Consider the following 14,580-nt stretch of genomic DNA (forward strand, 5'->3'; position numbering starts at 1 on the left):
ACAGGATGGCATGCTCAGCTCCCCTGCGCCCAGTCCAAAGCCCGGCGCCAAGGTTTCCTGACTGGGACGCTGGCTCCAGGCTCCGAAAACAGTCGCTGCTTCTCCGTGGTTGTTCGTTCTCAGTCTCTGTCACTCAGGTCAACTTTTTAGATCTGTGTTTGATGGTCAGGGTTCGTAGATTGTCATATATGTGATCGATTCACTTGTTTTTCCAAGTCTTTGTTGCAAGAGGGATCCGAGGTAGCTTCTACCTAGTCAGCCATCTTGGCCCCGCCCTCGGCCTGCACCAACTTTTCTCTCTCAAGAGGAAAGGGAAGCTAGCAGAGAGTTGGTTACCTCATACCACCAAGAAAGCAGCACAGAAAGGAGAAGACCATATCCTTTGGACAGGGGGTCCCTGTGCATGAGAAGTTCCTCCACCAGGGGAAGATTGAGGACAAGGACCTTCCTCCAGAGCTGACAGACAGAAAGCCTTCCCCTGGAGCCAACGCCCTGGATTTGGACTTGTAACCTACTGGACTGTGAGCGAATAAATTTCTCTTTGTTAAAGCCATCCACTTGTGGTATTTCTGTTATGGCAGCACTAGATGACTAAGACACACCTCTTTCCCTATCTGACCCAGAAAGACAATAAAAACCATCAGGTGATACTCCATCAATTTTTTGCTGCCTCACTCACAGACAACTGCATGCAAACACATCCTTTCTCCCTCCCTTCTCTCCCAATATGATAGTAGATCACCATTCTTCCCGACCAATAAATCCCTCCACCTTTCCATCACTGAGCATACCTCACCCCCAGCCTTAGAGTTCCTGCTCCCCTTATATAATTCCTCCTGTCTCTTACGTCCTGAACACATGAATCTGATTAAGTCATTGACTCTTTGAAACTCCATACCTTTGCAAATGCTACTCCAATTGTCTAAAATGTCTCTTTTCTTCTTCTCCCCACCACCCCCACATCTCTAGACTCTTCCCTAGCAAACTCCTCTTCATCCTTCAGGTCTCAATTAAGCTGTCACCTCCTCAAGAAACCTTTCTCCAACCTCACTGTCCATCACCCCTAAATCTATGCTCAGCCCTGTTAAAGCACTTCAGTCTGTATTGCAATTGCTCATTCCCTTTACTGATCTTCCCTCTTCCCCTCCCAACTGAAGGCAAGCTTTTCCAAAGCAGGTAGTTGCCATATAGATTTTCAAACCACAGTTGGTGTGCCTGGAAAGCAATAGATACTTAATAAATATTTATTGAATAAATAAATGAATGTGGTCCTCTCATTCTCCTTTCCTGCCTATTCCAGAGAAATTTCAGCTGCAGGCAGGAAATCAGTGTGCTGTGGCCCTTCCTCCTCCTGTCTTCATTTTTCTTTTAGTCCTCAACAAAGTATCACATAGGTCATGTTCAACTGAGTCCTTTTTCAATTTGTGTAGGTGTCATGGATTGAATTATGTCCCCCCAAAAAATGTGTCAACTTGGTTAGGCCATGATTCCCAGGATTGCGTGGTTGTCCTCCATTTTGTGATTGTAATTTTATATTGAGAGGATTAGGGTGGGATTGTAACACCACCCTTACAGAGGTCACCTCTCTGATCCAAAGTAAAGGGAAGTTTCCCTGGGATGTGGCCTGCACCAACTTTTATCTCTCAAGACATAAAATGAAAGGGAAGCAAGCAGAGAGTTGGGGACCTCATACCACCAAGAAAGCAGCACCAGGAGCAGAGCACATCCTTTGGACACAGGGTCCCTGTGCCTGAGAAGTTCCTCAACCAGGGGAAGATTGAGGACAAGGACCTTCCTTTAGAGCCGACAAAGAGAGAAAGCCTTCCCCTGGAGCCGACACCCTGAATTTGGACTTGTAACATACTAGACTGTGAGAAAATAAATTTCTCTTTGTTAGAACCATCCGCTTGTGGTGTTTCTGTTACAGCAGCACTAGATGACCAAGAGAGAATTTCATACCGAGAGAGTGGGGTGCTGCTCTAACAGATACCTCAAATGTGGAAGCAGTTTTGAAACTGTGAATGGATAAAGTTGCGACAGTGGCAGAGGACCAGCGCAGCAGAGAATCTGCAGCTGCAGAACCAGGAAACCAGCACAAAATGGCGCTGGAGCCGACCCATGGAGCGAGAGAGCTGGGTGCCTGTGCACAGGAGTCTTCCTGGCAGAGTGGGGTGCCTCCAGGCACTTATCAGTGGAGCTAGGCTTGCCAACCCACAGAGCAAGAGAGCTGAGTGCCTGTGTGCAGGGGGCTTCATGGTGGAGTGGGGTGCCTCCAGCCACTTACCGGTGGAGCTACTGAGCTTTGGAACACTTAGGTCATGTTCAACTGAGTTCTTTTTCAATTTGCATAGGTTTTGCATACAGTTTAATAAAAAATGATGGAGCAAAATGCTCTTGCTTAGAAGCTCAGGAATCCATTTCTAGTATGCCACTTTTTATCTTATAATGCTATGCAAGACAGACTTCAAAATTCGGTTTTAAAATGGAATGACAATTTCTCATCACCCAAAAATTTAGACTTCCTTAAGTTTTAAAAGGAGTTTCATAGGCAGGAATGTATACATCCAGGCTAACAGTAGGCTTATTTAAGAAACTGGTTTTAGAAATGCAAAATAAACTCCATTTTTTATAGGTATATTGATCAGCCTATTAATGTCAGTTTTTATAAGTTTGGCTTTTACTTTTCTCAAAGACTGAGCTACCAACTTTTAGAAGAATAAAAAATTATCAATTTGGACTTATTCATCCCTTTTGATACCTACTCCCCAGTTCTATAATCTCTTCTTAAACAGTACGCCAGACTCTATGGGAAAGGATTTGTAAAAATATATATGCCTTTGCCTCCTCCTTACCATGTCCTCAGCAGCTAGGGGATGTTAGATATTTTCGGTCTTTATAAGACTAAATAAATTCCACTGCTTTGGAATGTCTAAAACTTCCTTCAGAGTGATTCCTATCTTCCCTTCCTCCCCTACCATGACACCGTGAATCACTCTCCTTGCCTTTCGGAAGAGGTGAGGGAGATGAGGTGGATTTTAAAGGCTGGTCTTCAGGGAGACAAGGACATTGAAATCCCACTCCAATTATTTTTTTATTCCCTGCCACTTCAAACCCAGAGTCACTGTTACATTATGAAGTCTCTGTGTTCTTCATTCACAGCATCCTTCCAAGTAAGATAAACATTTTCCATGAAAACAAAAAATGCAGGAAAAAGGGGGAAAAATCTGAATACTAAACCATTTGCAAAGCATTGTCTTTTATCAAATTTGGCAAAACGCAGGAAGGAGCACGATTTCCAGTCTGTTTCCTTGGTCTCTGAATACCTGGGACATAATTCAGTTTGCCATACTTTGCTCTCAGTTCAGCTCATCTTTGTTCAGCTCTGTCTTCCGTCTGGCATATAATTACTTCTTCAGCTCCTATGCTATTTGGTTTTAAGCACCTCTTACCCCCAAGGCCTCGTAGCTCTAAGGGCTTGTTGAATTTAAACAAGCACATTTAAATCTTTGTCTTGAAATGAGTTAAATAAAAGTCCTAACACCTAACACAGAGTACGCTCCTACCCACCTACACTCTAAACGTGCATGTTATAATCATATACCAGGTCATAATGAGCATCTATCCAGCCTCAAAATCAGAGAAGGGCGTACTCACACTAGAGGTAAATTCACAATAACTGTTGGCTTTATTCTTGATTTGGGGACACAGAGATGAGGACGCGCATAATTTAACTACCTAATAAGTATAAGATGATCAGGGTCATCTTGGAAATAAAGGTGGAAAAAGCAGATAGAGGAGGAAAAATACAAGATTGTTAATGGGGGAAAGACAACTAAGAGAAGAAATTGTAAGCCTTAACTTCTCACCCAACAAACTCTGCACACTCACATACAGACTCACACTCTTGTAGTTACCTGAGCAAGCCCAGCCATTACCAGGTAATGTGGAAAAACTGCCCAGCTAAGTCCAATCAGCTACATGAGCGCCTCTCATTATTACCCCAGCTATACACGCACACACACATATTTTAATTTCAGAAATATTAAACTAGTGCCTTTCCTGGAAGATAGACAGGAGGCTTGGATTCTATTCTTGCTCCTGCTGGAAAATCATAAATAGCATCTACAGCCTTAGTTTAGCCTCTGGAAAATGAGTGATCGTGATATTTGTTTCCACATTCTTATTTACCACAAATACTGTTATATGAAGAATGAGGCCCACCTTCAAATACACTGTCAAAAATGCCACAAAAAGTATCCTAACTACTAATCCTAAGTTTCTTGTGAAAAATGAAAAATGTTAGTAGATCTTAAAGGGAAAATAAGTTATGTTCAATCTCACTAGTACTGAACGAAATGGAAATTAAAAAAACTGGAATACCACCATTTCATCTATCAAATCAACAAAAATTAAAAAAAGAAAACTCTGATGAGGAAAAGGTGCACTGCAGTGGGAGTGCACGATGGTATAAGAAGACTTTTTGAAGGCAAATTGAGCATTACGAATCAAGAGCCTTAAAAACAATTAAATGTCATGTCAGTTCAGATTCTCTTCTGTCAAAGTGAGTTGGGTGTGCAAGATATTTACTGGGCAAAGAACCTTGGAATTATACGAGGGGCGGGATGTAGACAGCACAGTGCTCAGGCCACAATGCAAGTCTGACATCTATGAAAGGACTGAGGGAAGGACATATTGAGGAAGAAGAGCCTCATATGCAGAACAGCACTAAGAAAGCCTCAGCCACGTTGATGAGGAGTTCCTGAGACAAAGCTGCCCATCCAAAGAATCCCATGTTGGCAACACAGCAGAGAATCCCTGAAGGAGCAGGAGAGCAGTGGGATGCAGACCTCAGGTTTTTTTAGAAAGACCAGACTTAATTGTCTGACTGAGACGAGAAGAACCCCAAAGGTCAGAGTCCCCAGACCTTCTGTTAGCCCAAGACTGGAACCATTCCCAAAGCTAACTCTTCAGACAGGCATTGGACTGGGCTATAAGATAGAAAATGATACTGGTGAGGAGTGTGCTTCTTGGCTCAAGTAGACACATGAGACTATGTGGGCAGCTCCTGTCTGGAGGAGAGATGAGAAGGCAGAGGGCAACAGAAGCTGGCTGAATGGACATGGGGAATACAGGGTAGAGAGAAGGAGTGTGCTGTCTCATTAGGGGGAGAGTAACTAGGAGTATATAGGAAGGTGTATATAAACTTTGTATGAGAGACTGGCTTGAGGTGTAAACTTTCACTTAAAGCACAATTAAAAAAAAAAAAAAGAATCCCATGTTGGGCAGCGGTGTCCCAGTTCTACTGATCAGTCATGAGGGGGGCCATCCTGGGAAGAACGCAGCTTCGGCATGAATGCCGTGGTGGGGTGGGGGGTGGGGGGGTGCAAAGGGGTGGCAGCTGGAGGCCATCAATCATCTATGCTCTTCACAACAGGTCCTCTTCAAAGGAGATACAGCTGCTACATAAGGCTTTACTCCAAATCTAGTAATCTACGCCAAAGTAGTAATGCTTAAAAAAGAAAGATAGAGGAAGGAAGGGAGGAAGGAAGAGAAAGAGAGAAAGAGAAAGAAAGAAGCTCATCACAGTCTTATTTAAAATAGCTAAATGCTGGAAACAACTTAATATCCAAGCAGAAGGGCTGGGTAAGTAACTACAGCATATTCACTATATAGAATATACTTTAGCTATTAAAATGGAAAAAGTTCTTATATTTTAAGTAAAATGAAAAATTAAGATACAACAATGATATAGCCCTTAAGATTAAACTGAAAATATACATTTTTAAGACAAAGTAAACCAATATGTGAATAAGATTTTCTTTTTGGTGGGAATTTTCAAAATTTTCATTAATAAACTCTATGACCTTTATTTGAGGAAATGAAGTATTCAAAATGAAAGAAAAAAGGCAAAATATTTAAAATCATTTAGAATGGAAAGAGAAACACAAAACTGAGGTAGAGAAAACACAAAAAAGACCAAAAAAAAAAAAAAATCTGAGGGATACTGTTCCAGATTTCTGGAAAATAGCTTCTTGGACGCAATGTACCATTAAACAAAACCAAAAATGGACATGGGAAGGGGAAGATTTCTATTTTAATCATGGAATGAGGTTTTTGAATGAAAACTGACATTTCATACTATCATCTATGACTATTCAGTATAGTATTCCACCATGACTGTTAAGGAACCCTGGTGGCACAGTGGCTCAAGTCCTCGGCTGCTAACCAAAAGGTTGGTGGTTTGAACACACCAGCTGGGAGAAAGATGTGGCAGTCTTTCTTTGTAAAGAGTTACAGCCTTGGAAACCCTACAGGGCAGTTCTACTTTGTCGTATAGAGTCACTGTGAGTCGCAATTGACTCAACAATGGGTCGCGATAGATGGTTTACCATCACTGTAAGGAGTGTCCTCTGTAAAATTAAATGTGTGTGTTCATTAGCGTATTCCTGTTACAAACATGCAATCAAACAAGTTTTTGAGTCACTGTATGCCAGGCACTGTGCAAGTAAATCAAAGGTCGTCACGATATGTGAATAAGTTTATGTGTTCCAAACCTGTGGTTGTTGAGTGGATTTCGATTCATAGTGACCCTACAGCACTGAGCAGAATTGCCTCATAGGGTTTTCTAGGCAGTAAATCTTTACGGAAGCAACTTGCCATATCTTTCTCTCATGGAGTGGCTGGTGGGTTCAAACCACTAACCTTTTGGTTAGCAGCTGAGTATTTAACCACAAATTGTTTATAGGAAGTATATATTTCAAGCCCGCACGTCCCATATCCTAGGAATACCTTTCCATTGAGTACAGTACATTTCATTGTCTTTTCAGACTCTCTTCAATATGCACCTTAGCAACAGCCTAATTACAATTGAATTAATTCATATAAAGGAAGAAAAGAAGACATTATTCATTCATTTCTGACTTTCTTTGGACCATGGAAAGTATCCTGAATTCTGCTATAATCAGTCAAACCTCTCAGGATAGAACTCTATTTGCTCATAAGCACTGGCTTCATAGTTTGCTGTCATGCTCACTAATTAGATAAATGTGTTTTTCAGGTCTATTTGAATAACATTTCTACTGTAATGCATACCGATCTTTTTAAATTTATGTATACTTTTTTTTTCTTTTCTTTTAAAACTCATCAATAAATGATCTGTGATCTTTATGTTACTACTTTAACAATTACATGAATTAAAATAATGTACAGCCCTTCAAAGGAATTAGTATGTTTTTTTTATGTTTATGTTACAAAAGTAGCCTTGGGTGAATATCATCCATTACCTGAATTTCATAACGGTTCAAGGATAAAGTGTTTTCCCTTTGTAATTTAGTAAGTTTGCAGGAAAGGAACCTATTGCTTCTCCACTCAACAATGAGTAAATGCATTCAGCGACCTTAGGGGACCTACTCTTAATAAGATAGAATCCATTCCCAGTTTGTTAAATTCACTGAATTTGTAATTCATTGTTACTGACAAAAGAATTAATCCAAGCTTGTTAAGGGATTGATCTCCTAAAATCCACAGAGCAAATTTGGTGCTCATTATAAAAAACAAATACCATCACAAAAACAAAAATACAAAGGATGCTGAAAAGCTACAGATGATAGGAAGGCAGATTTCATATTTATCATCAGGAAAATTACAAAAGAGGTACATCAAAACTGTTTTGTGCATCTGACCAGTGCTATCACCGGCACCAATAATGGAGACAAGAATAACGATAATAATCTCCTATATTTGCATAATAGTTTTTACTTTGGGAAAAGGCCTTCACATATGTCATTTCATTTGGTTCTCATAATGACTCTTTGAGAAACGAAGGCAAATGCTTTACACTGTCTCATTTTATGAAGGAGGAAGTTAGTCTCCAGAAGAGATAAGAGACTTGCTTGACAGTAATTTGTAAATGCAGCTAGAATATTGGCCACGTGATTCGTACTTCAGTTTCATATTTTTTTAATGTTTTCAAATCAGAAGAATCCATGATGTACAATATTTTGTTAAATTCTGTACAAACCACTTAGAAATATAAACTTCTGTCAACCATAGAAGTTTCAGATGTAGGCAACTGGTAAAAAAAGGAGGCATGTAATAAACAATTCAAAACAGAAAGAAGGATATATGTCTCTGATGGGCAGGGTAAAAGGGAAGATAATTTAAACGATATCTCAGGACTCCACAATCCCTGGAATAATAAATTAGTACTTTATTTTTTTACTCTTTGTTTCATAAAGTATTTAACTTTTAAGACTACTGTCACTATAAAATATAATGGATTCTTACAAAATAAATCTTCACGTTGTCTAAATAGTTATGTTGTTCCAGGGCCACACTCTTCAATTCCTACTAAAACTTTCATTTTATTCAAGTTTCCAATATTGGCTCTCCTAGGACAAACACTGATATTTTCTGTTGATGTTAGTTTTACAGACTGAATATTACATTATACATGGTTCATCATATTATCCTGGGAAGTGAGAATATTTCAGGAAAAAAACTCAGTAAATCAAAATCCTTTTGAAAACGATCAATACTCCACTTACAAAACTACTTTCTATGCCTGGTTATTCACTACTATCACCACAAGATGCACTAGAGTCAGAATATTTAAATAACATCGACTTCTCTTTCTTTTGTTTACTGTATTTTAAGTGAAAGTTTACAATTCAAGTCAGTCTCTCATACAAAACTATACAAACCTTGCTATATAACCCTAGCTGATCTCCCCGTAATGTGACAGCATACTCCTCCTCTCCAACCTGTATTCCCCGTGTCCGTTCAGCCAGCTCCTGTCCCCTCTGCCTTCTCATCTCCCCTCCAGGCAGGAGCTGCCCACAGAGTCTCATGTGCCTACTTCAGCCAAGAAGCTCACGCCTCACCAGTATTATTTTGTGTCTTATAGCCCAGTCCAATTCCTTTCTGAAGAGTTGGCTTTGGGAATGGTTCCACTCTTGGGCTGACAGAGGGGCCAGGAGCCATGACCTCTGGGGTCTTTCAAGTCTCAGTCAGACCATTAAGTCTGTTTTTTTTTTTTTTTTTCTTTTTTTTTTTTTATGAGAATTTGAGGTCTGCATCCCACTGTTCTGCTCCATCAGGGATTCTCTGTTGTGTTCCCTGTCAGGGCAGGCATCGGGGGTAGCCAGGCACCATCTAATTCTTCCGGTCTCAAGCTGATGGGGTCTCTGGATTTTGTAGCCCTTTCTGTCTGGGCTGGGGTCTGTTTCTTAGACTGATATTTACTTTGCGTCTCTGGCGCTCTTCATTCTCCTTTGATCCAGATAGGTTGAGACCCACTGATGCACCTTAGATGGCCGCTTACTAGAGTTTAAGACCCCCAGATGCCACTCACCAAAGTGGGATGCAGAATGTTTTCTTAATACATTTTGATACGCCAATTGACCTAGATGTCCCCCGAAACCATTGTCTCCAGACCCCCATCTCTGCTACTCTGGCCTTTGAAAAGTTTGGTTGTATTCAGGAAATGTTTTAGCTTTGGGTTTAGTCCTTTTGGGCTGACCTACTCTGTATTGTGTGTTGCCTTTCCCTTCACCTAAAATACTTCTTGTCTACTATCTAATTAGTAAATAACCCCGCTTCCTCCTTCCCCATACTGGTGACCACCAAAGAATACTTTCTTCAATGTTTCAACTTTTTCTTGAGTTCTTATAATAGTGGTCTCATAAAATATTTGTCCTTTTGCAGCTAATTTCACTCAGCATGATACCTTCCAGATTCCTCCATGTTATGAGATGTTTCATGGATTCATCATTGTTCATAATCGTTGCATAGTACTCCATTATGGGATTTATCCATTCATCTGCTCATGGGCACCTTGGTTGCTCCCATTTTTTTTTGCTATTGTAAACAGTGCTGCAATGAACATGGGTGTGCATATATCTGTTCATGTGAGGGCTCCTATTTCTCTAGGATATATTCCAAAGACTGGGATTGCTGGATCCTATGGTAGTTCTATTTTTAGCTTTTTAAGAAAGTGCCAAATTGATTTCTAAAGTGGTTGTAACATTTTACATTCCCATCAGTGGTGTATAAGTGTTCCAGTCTCTCCACAACCTCTCCAACATTTATTATTTTGTGTTTTTTGGATTAATGTTTGCCCTGTTGGGGTGAGATGGTATCTCATTGTAGTTTTGATTTGCATTTCTCTGAAAGCTAACGATTGTGAGCATTTCCTCGTGTATCTGTTAGCCACCTAAAGGTCTTCTTTGGTGAAGTGTCTGTTCATATCCTTTGCCCATTTTTTAATTGGGTAATATGTCTTTTTGTTGTTGCATTTTTGCAGTATCATGTAGATTTTAGAGATCAGATGCTTACTGGAGTTGTCATAGCAAAAACTTTTTCCCAGTCTGTAGGTAATCTTTTTACTCTTTTGGTGAAGTCTTTGGATGAGGATAAGTGTTTGATGTTTAGGAACTCCCAGTTATCTAGTTTCTTTTCTGGTGTTTGTGAACTGTTAGTAATATTTTGTATTCTGTTTATGCCACGTATTAGGGCTTATAGCGTTGTCACTGTTTTTTCTTCCGTGATCTTCATCGTTTTAGATTTTATATTTAGGTCTCTGATCCATTTTGAGCTGGTTTTTGTGCATGGTGTGAGGCATGGGTCTTGGTTCATTTTTTTGCAGATGGATATCCAGTTATGCCAGCACCATTTGTTAGAGACTGTCTTTTCCCCATTTAACAGACTTTAAGCCTTTGTCAAATATTAGCTGCTCATGTGTGGATGGATTTATATCTGAATTCTCGATTCTGTTCCATTGATCTATGTATTGTTGTACCAGTACCAGGCTGTTTTGACTACTGTGGTAGTATAATACATTCTAAAATCAGGTAGTGTGAGGCCTCCCACTTAGTTCTTCTTTTTCAGTAATGCTTTACTTATCTAGGGCTTTTTCCCCTTCCATATGAAGTTGGAGATTTGTTTCTCCATTTCATTAAAAAAATGTCATTGGAATTTGGATCGAGATTGCATTGTATCTACAGATCAGGTTGGGTAGAAGAGACATTTTTAGAATGTTGAGTCTTCTTATCCATGAGCAACGTATGTTTTTCCATTTATGTAGGTCTCTTGGTTTCTTATGGTAGTGTCTTCTAGTTTTCTTTGTATAGGTGTTTTAAGTCTCTGGTTATATTTATTCCTAAGTATTTTATCTTCTTGGGAGCTACTGTAAATGGTATTGATTTGGAGATTTCCTCCTTGACGTTCTCTTTGTTGGTATAGAGGAATCCAACTGATTTTTGTATCTTTATCTTGTATCCTGATTCTTTGCTAAACTCTTCTATCAGTTTCAGTAGTTATCTTGTGGATTCTTTAGGGTTTTCTCTGTATAAGATCATTTTTTATCTGTAAATAAGAGACACTTTTACTTCTTCCTTACCAACCTGGATGCCCTTTATTTCTTTATCTAGCTTAACTGCTTTGGCTGGGACTTTCAATACAATGTTGAATAAGAGTGTTGATAAAGGCCATCCCTGTCTGATTCCTGTTCTCAAGGAGAATGCTTTCAGACTCTCTCCTTTTAAGGATGATGTTGGCTGTTGGCTTTGTATAAATGCCCTTTATTATGTTGAGGGATTTTCCTTCTATTTCTATTTTGCTAAGAGTTTTTTTTTTATCATGAATGGGTGTTGGACTTTGTCAAATGCCTTTTCTGCATCAATTACTAAGATCATGTGGTTCTTGTCTTTTGTTTTATTTATATGATGGGTCACATTGATTGTTTTTCTAATGTTAAACTATGCCTGCATATCTGGTATGAATCCCACTTGGTCATGGCGAATTATATTTTTTGATATGTGGTTGAATTTTATTGGCTAGAATTTTGTTGAGGATTTTTGCGTCTATGTTCATGGGGGATATAGGTCTGTAATTTTCTTTTTTTGTGGTGTTTTTACCTGGTTTTGGTATCAGGCTTATGCTGGTTTCATAGAATGAGTTTGGGAATATTCCATCCTTTTTTATGCTCTGAAATACCTTTAGTAGTAGTGGTGTTAACTCTGTTCTGAAAGTTGGGTAGAACTCCTCAGTGAAGCTGTCAGGGCCAGGGCTTTTATTTCCTGGGAGTTTTTTAGTTACCTTTTTAATCTCTTCTCTTTTATGGATTTATTTAGTTGTTCTACCTCTGTTTGTATTAGTTTAGGTAGGTAGTGTGTTTCTAGAAATTTGTCCATTTCTTCTAGGTTTTCAAATTTGTTAGAGTACAATTTTTCATAGTAATCTGACATGATTCTCTTAATTTCAGTTGGGTCTGCTGTAATATTGCCCATCTCATATCTTTTTTGGGTCTTCTACTGTTTTTCTTCTGTCAGTTTGGCCAATGGTTCATCAATTTTTTTGATCTTTTACAAGAATCAACTTTTGGTCGTATTAACTTTTTCAATTGTTTTTCTGTTCTCTATTTCATTTAATTCTCCTCTAATTTTTATTACTTTCTTTCTTTTGATGTCCGAGGGTTTCTTTTCTTACTCTTTCTATTTGTTCAAGTTGGAGGCATAATTCTTTGATTTTGGCCCTTTCTTCTTTTTGGATGTGTGCATTTATTGCTATAAATTGACCTCTGAGTATTGCTTTAGCTGTGTCCCAAAGGTTCCAGTAGGAAGTGTCTTCATTCTCATTGGAGTCTCTGGATTTCTTTATTCCACCCTTAATGTCTTCTATAACCCAGTCGTTTTCGAGCAAGATGTTGTTCAATTTCCATGTGTTTGATTTCTTTTCCTGGATTTTTCTGTTATTGATTTCTACTTTTATGGCTTTATGGTCAGGAAAGATGCTTTGTAATATTTCGACGCTTTGGATTCTGCTAAGGCTTCCTTTATGACCTAATATGTGGTCTATTCTGGAGAATGTTTCATGTGTGTTGAGAAAGAAAGTATACTTGGCTGCTGTTGGGTGGAGTGTTCTCTTTATGTCTATGAGGTGATGTTGGTTGACTGTGGCATTTACATCTTCCATGTCTCCACTGAGCTTCATTCTGGATGTTCTGTCCTTCACTGAAAGTGGTGTGTTGATATCTCCTACTATTACTGTGGAGCTGTTTATCTTGCTTTTCAATGCTGTTACAGTTTGTTTTACGTATCTTGAAGCCCTGTCATTTGATGTGTAAATGTTTATTACGATTATATCCTCCTGGTATTAAAAAAAAAAAAATGACCCTTTAATCATTATATAGTATCCTTCCTTATCTTTCATGGTGAATTTTAAAGTCTATTTTGTCAGAAATTAATATTGCTACTCCTGCTCTTTTTTGATATTTGTTTGATATATTTTTTCCATCATTTGAGTTTTAGTTTGCTTGTGTCTTTAAGTCTAAGGCGTGTCTCTCGTAGGCAGCATATAGACGGATGGTTTTTTTTTTAAAATCCATTCTGCCACTTGCTATCTTTTATTGGTGCATTTAGTCTACTTATGTTCAGTGCAATTATGGACAAGTGTGAATTTACTGCTGTAATTTTGATGTCTTTTTTTGTGTGTTGTTGACAATTTCTTTTTTCTACTTAGTTTTTTGTGCTAAGTAGTTTTCCTTTATATATTGTCTTTTCCTCTTTTATTGTTGACTTTGTTTTTGCTGAGTCTTTATGTTTTTCTCGTACTTAATTTTGTTGTGTAGGATTGTTAGTCTACTTTGTGGTTATCTTAATGTTTACCCCTACTTTTCTAAGTTTAAACCAAACTTTTATCTCTTTGTATCACTTTGACTTCCTCTTCATGTGAAAGATCCATGACTTCATCTTTTAGTCCCTCTTTATTGATTTAATGTTGTCATCTTTTACATAATGAGATTGCTGTTTCCCTGTTTCGAGCATTTTTTATCCTGATTTATTTCCCTCTCTGTGTTGATATCTGGTTGCTGTCCTGTGTTCTAGTTTTAGGTTGATATCTGATGTTATTGATTTTCTAACCAGAGATCTCCCTTTAGTATTTCTTGTAGTTTTGGTTTGGTTTTTGCAAATTCCCTAGACTTTTGTTTTTCTGAAAATGACCTAATTTCACCTTCATATATGAGAGGCAGCTTTGCTGGATATATGTTTCATGGCTGGCAATTTTTTTTTCCTTCAAGGCTTTTTATATGTTATCCCATTGCCTTCTTGCCTGCATGATTTCTGCTGAGTATTCCAAGCATGTCCTTACTGACTCTCCTTTATAGGTGACTTTTCGTTTATCCCTAGCTACTGTTAAAATTCTCTCTTTATCTTTGGTTTTGGCAAGTTTGTTTATAATATGTCTTGGTGTCTATCTTTTGAGATCTACCTTGTGTGGGGTTTGATGAGCATCTTGGATAGATATCATCTCGTCTTTCACAATATCTGGGAAGTTTTCTGACAACAAATCTTCAACATTTCCCTTTGTATTTTCTGTCCTCCCTCCCTGTTCTTGTACTCCAATCACTCATACGTTATTTCTCTTGATGGGGTCCCACATGATTCTTAGGGTTTCTTCATTTTTTTTTAATTCTTTTATCTGATTTTTCTTTGAATATATTGCTGCCAAGTGTTTTATCTTCAATTGCACTAATTCTGCCTTCCACACCCTCAATTCTGCTCCCCTGACTTTCTATTGAGT

The sequence above is a fragment of the Elephas maximus genome, chromosome 1, assembly GCF_024166365.1.
Source record: "Elephas maximus indicus isolate mEleMax1 chromosome 1, mEleMax1 primary haplotype, whole genome shotgun sequence".
Classification (NCBI taxonomy): Eukaryota; Metazoa; Chordata; class Mammalia; order Proboscidea; family Elephantidae; genus Elephas; species Elephas maximus.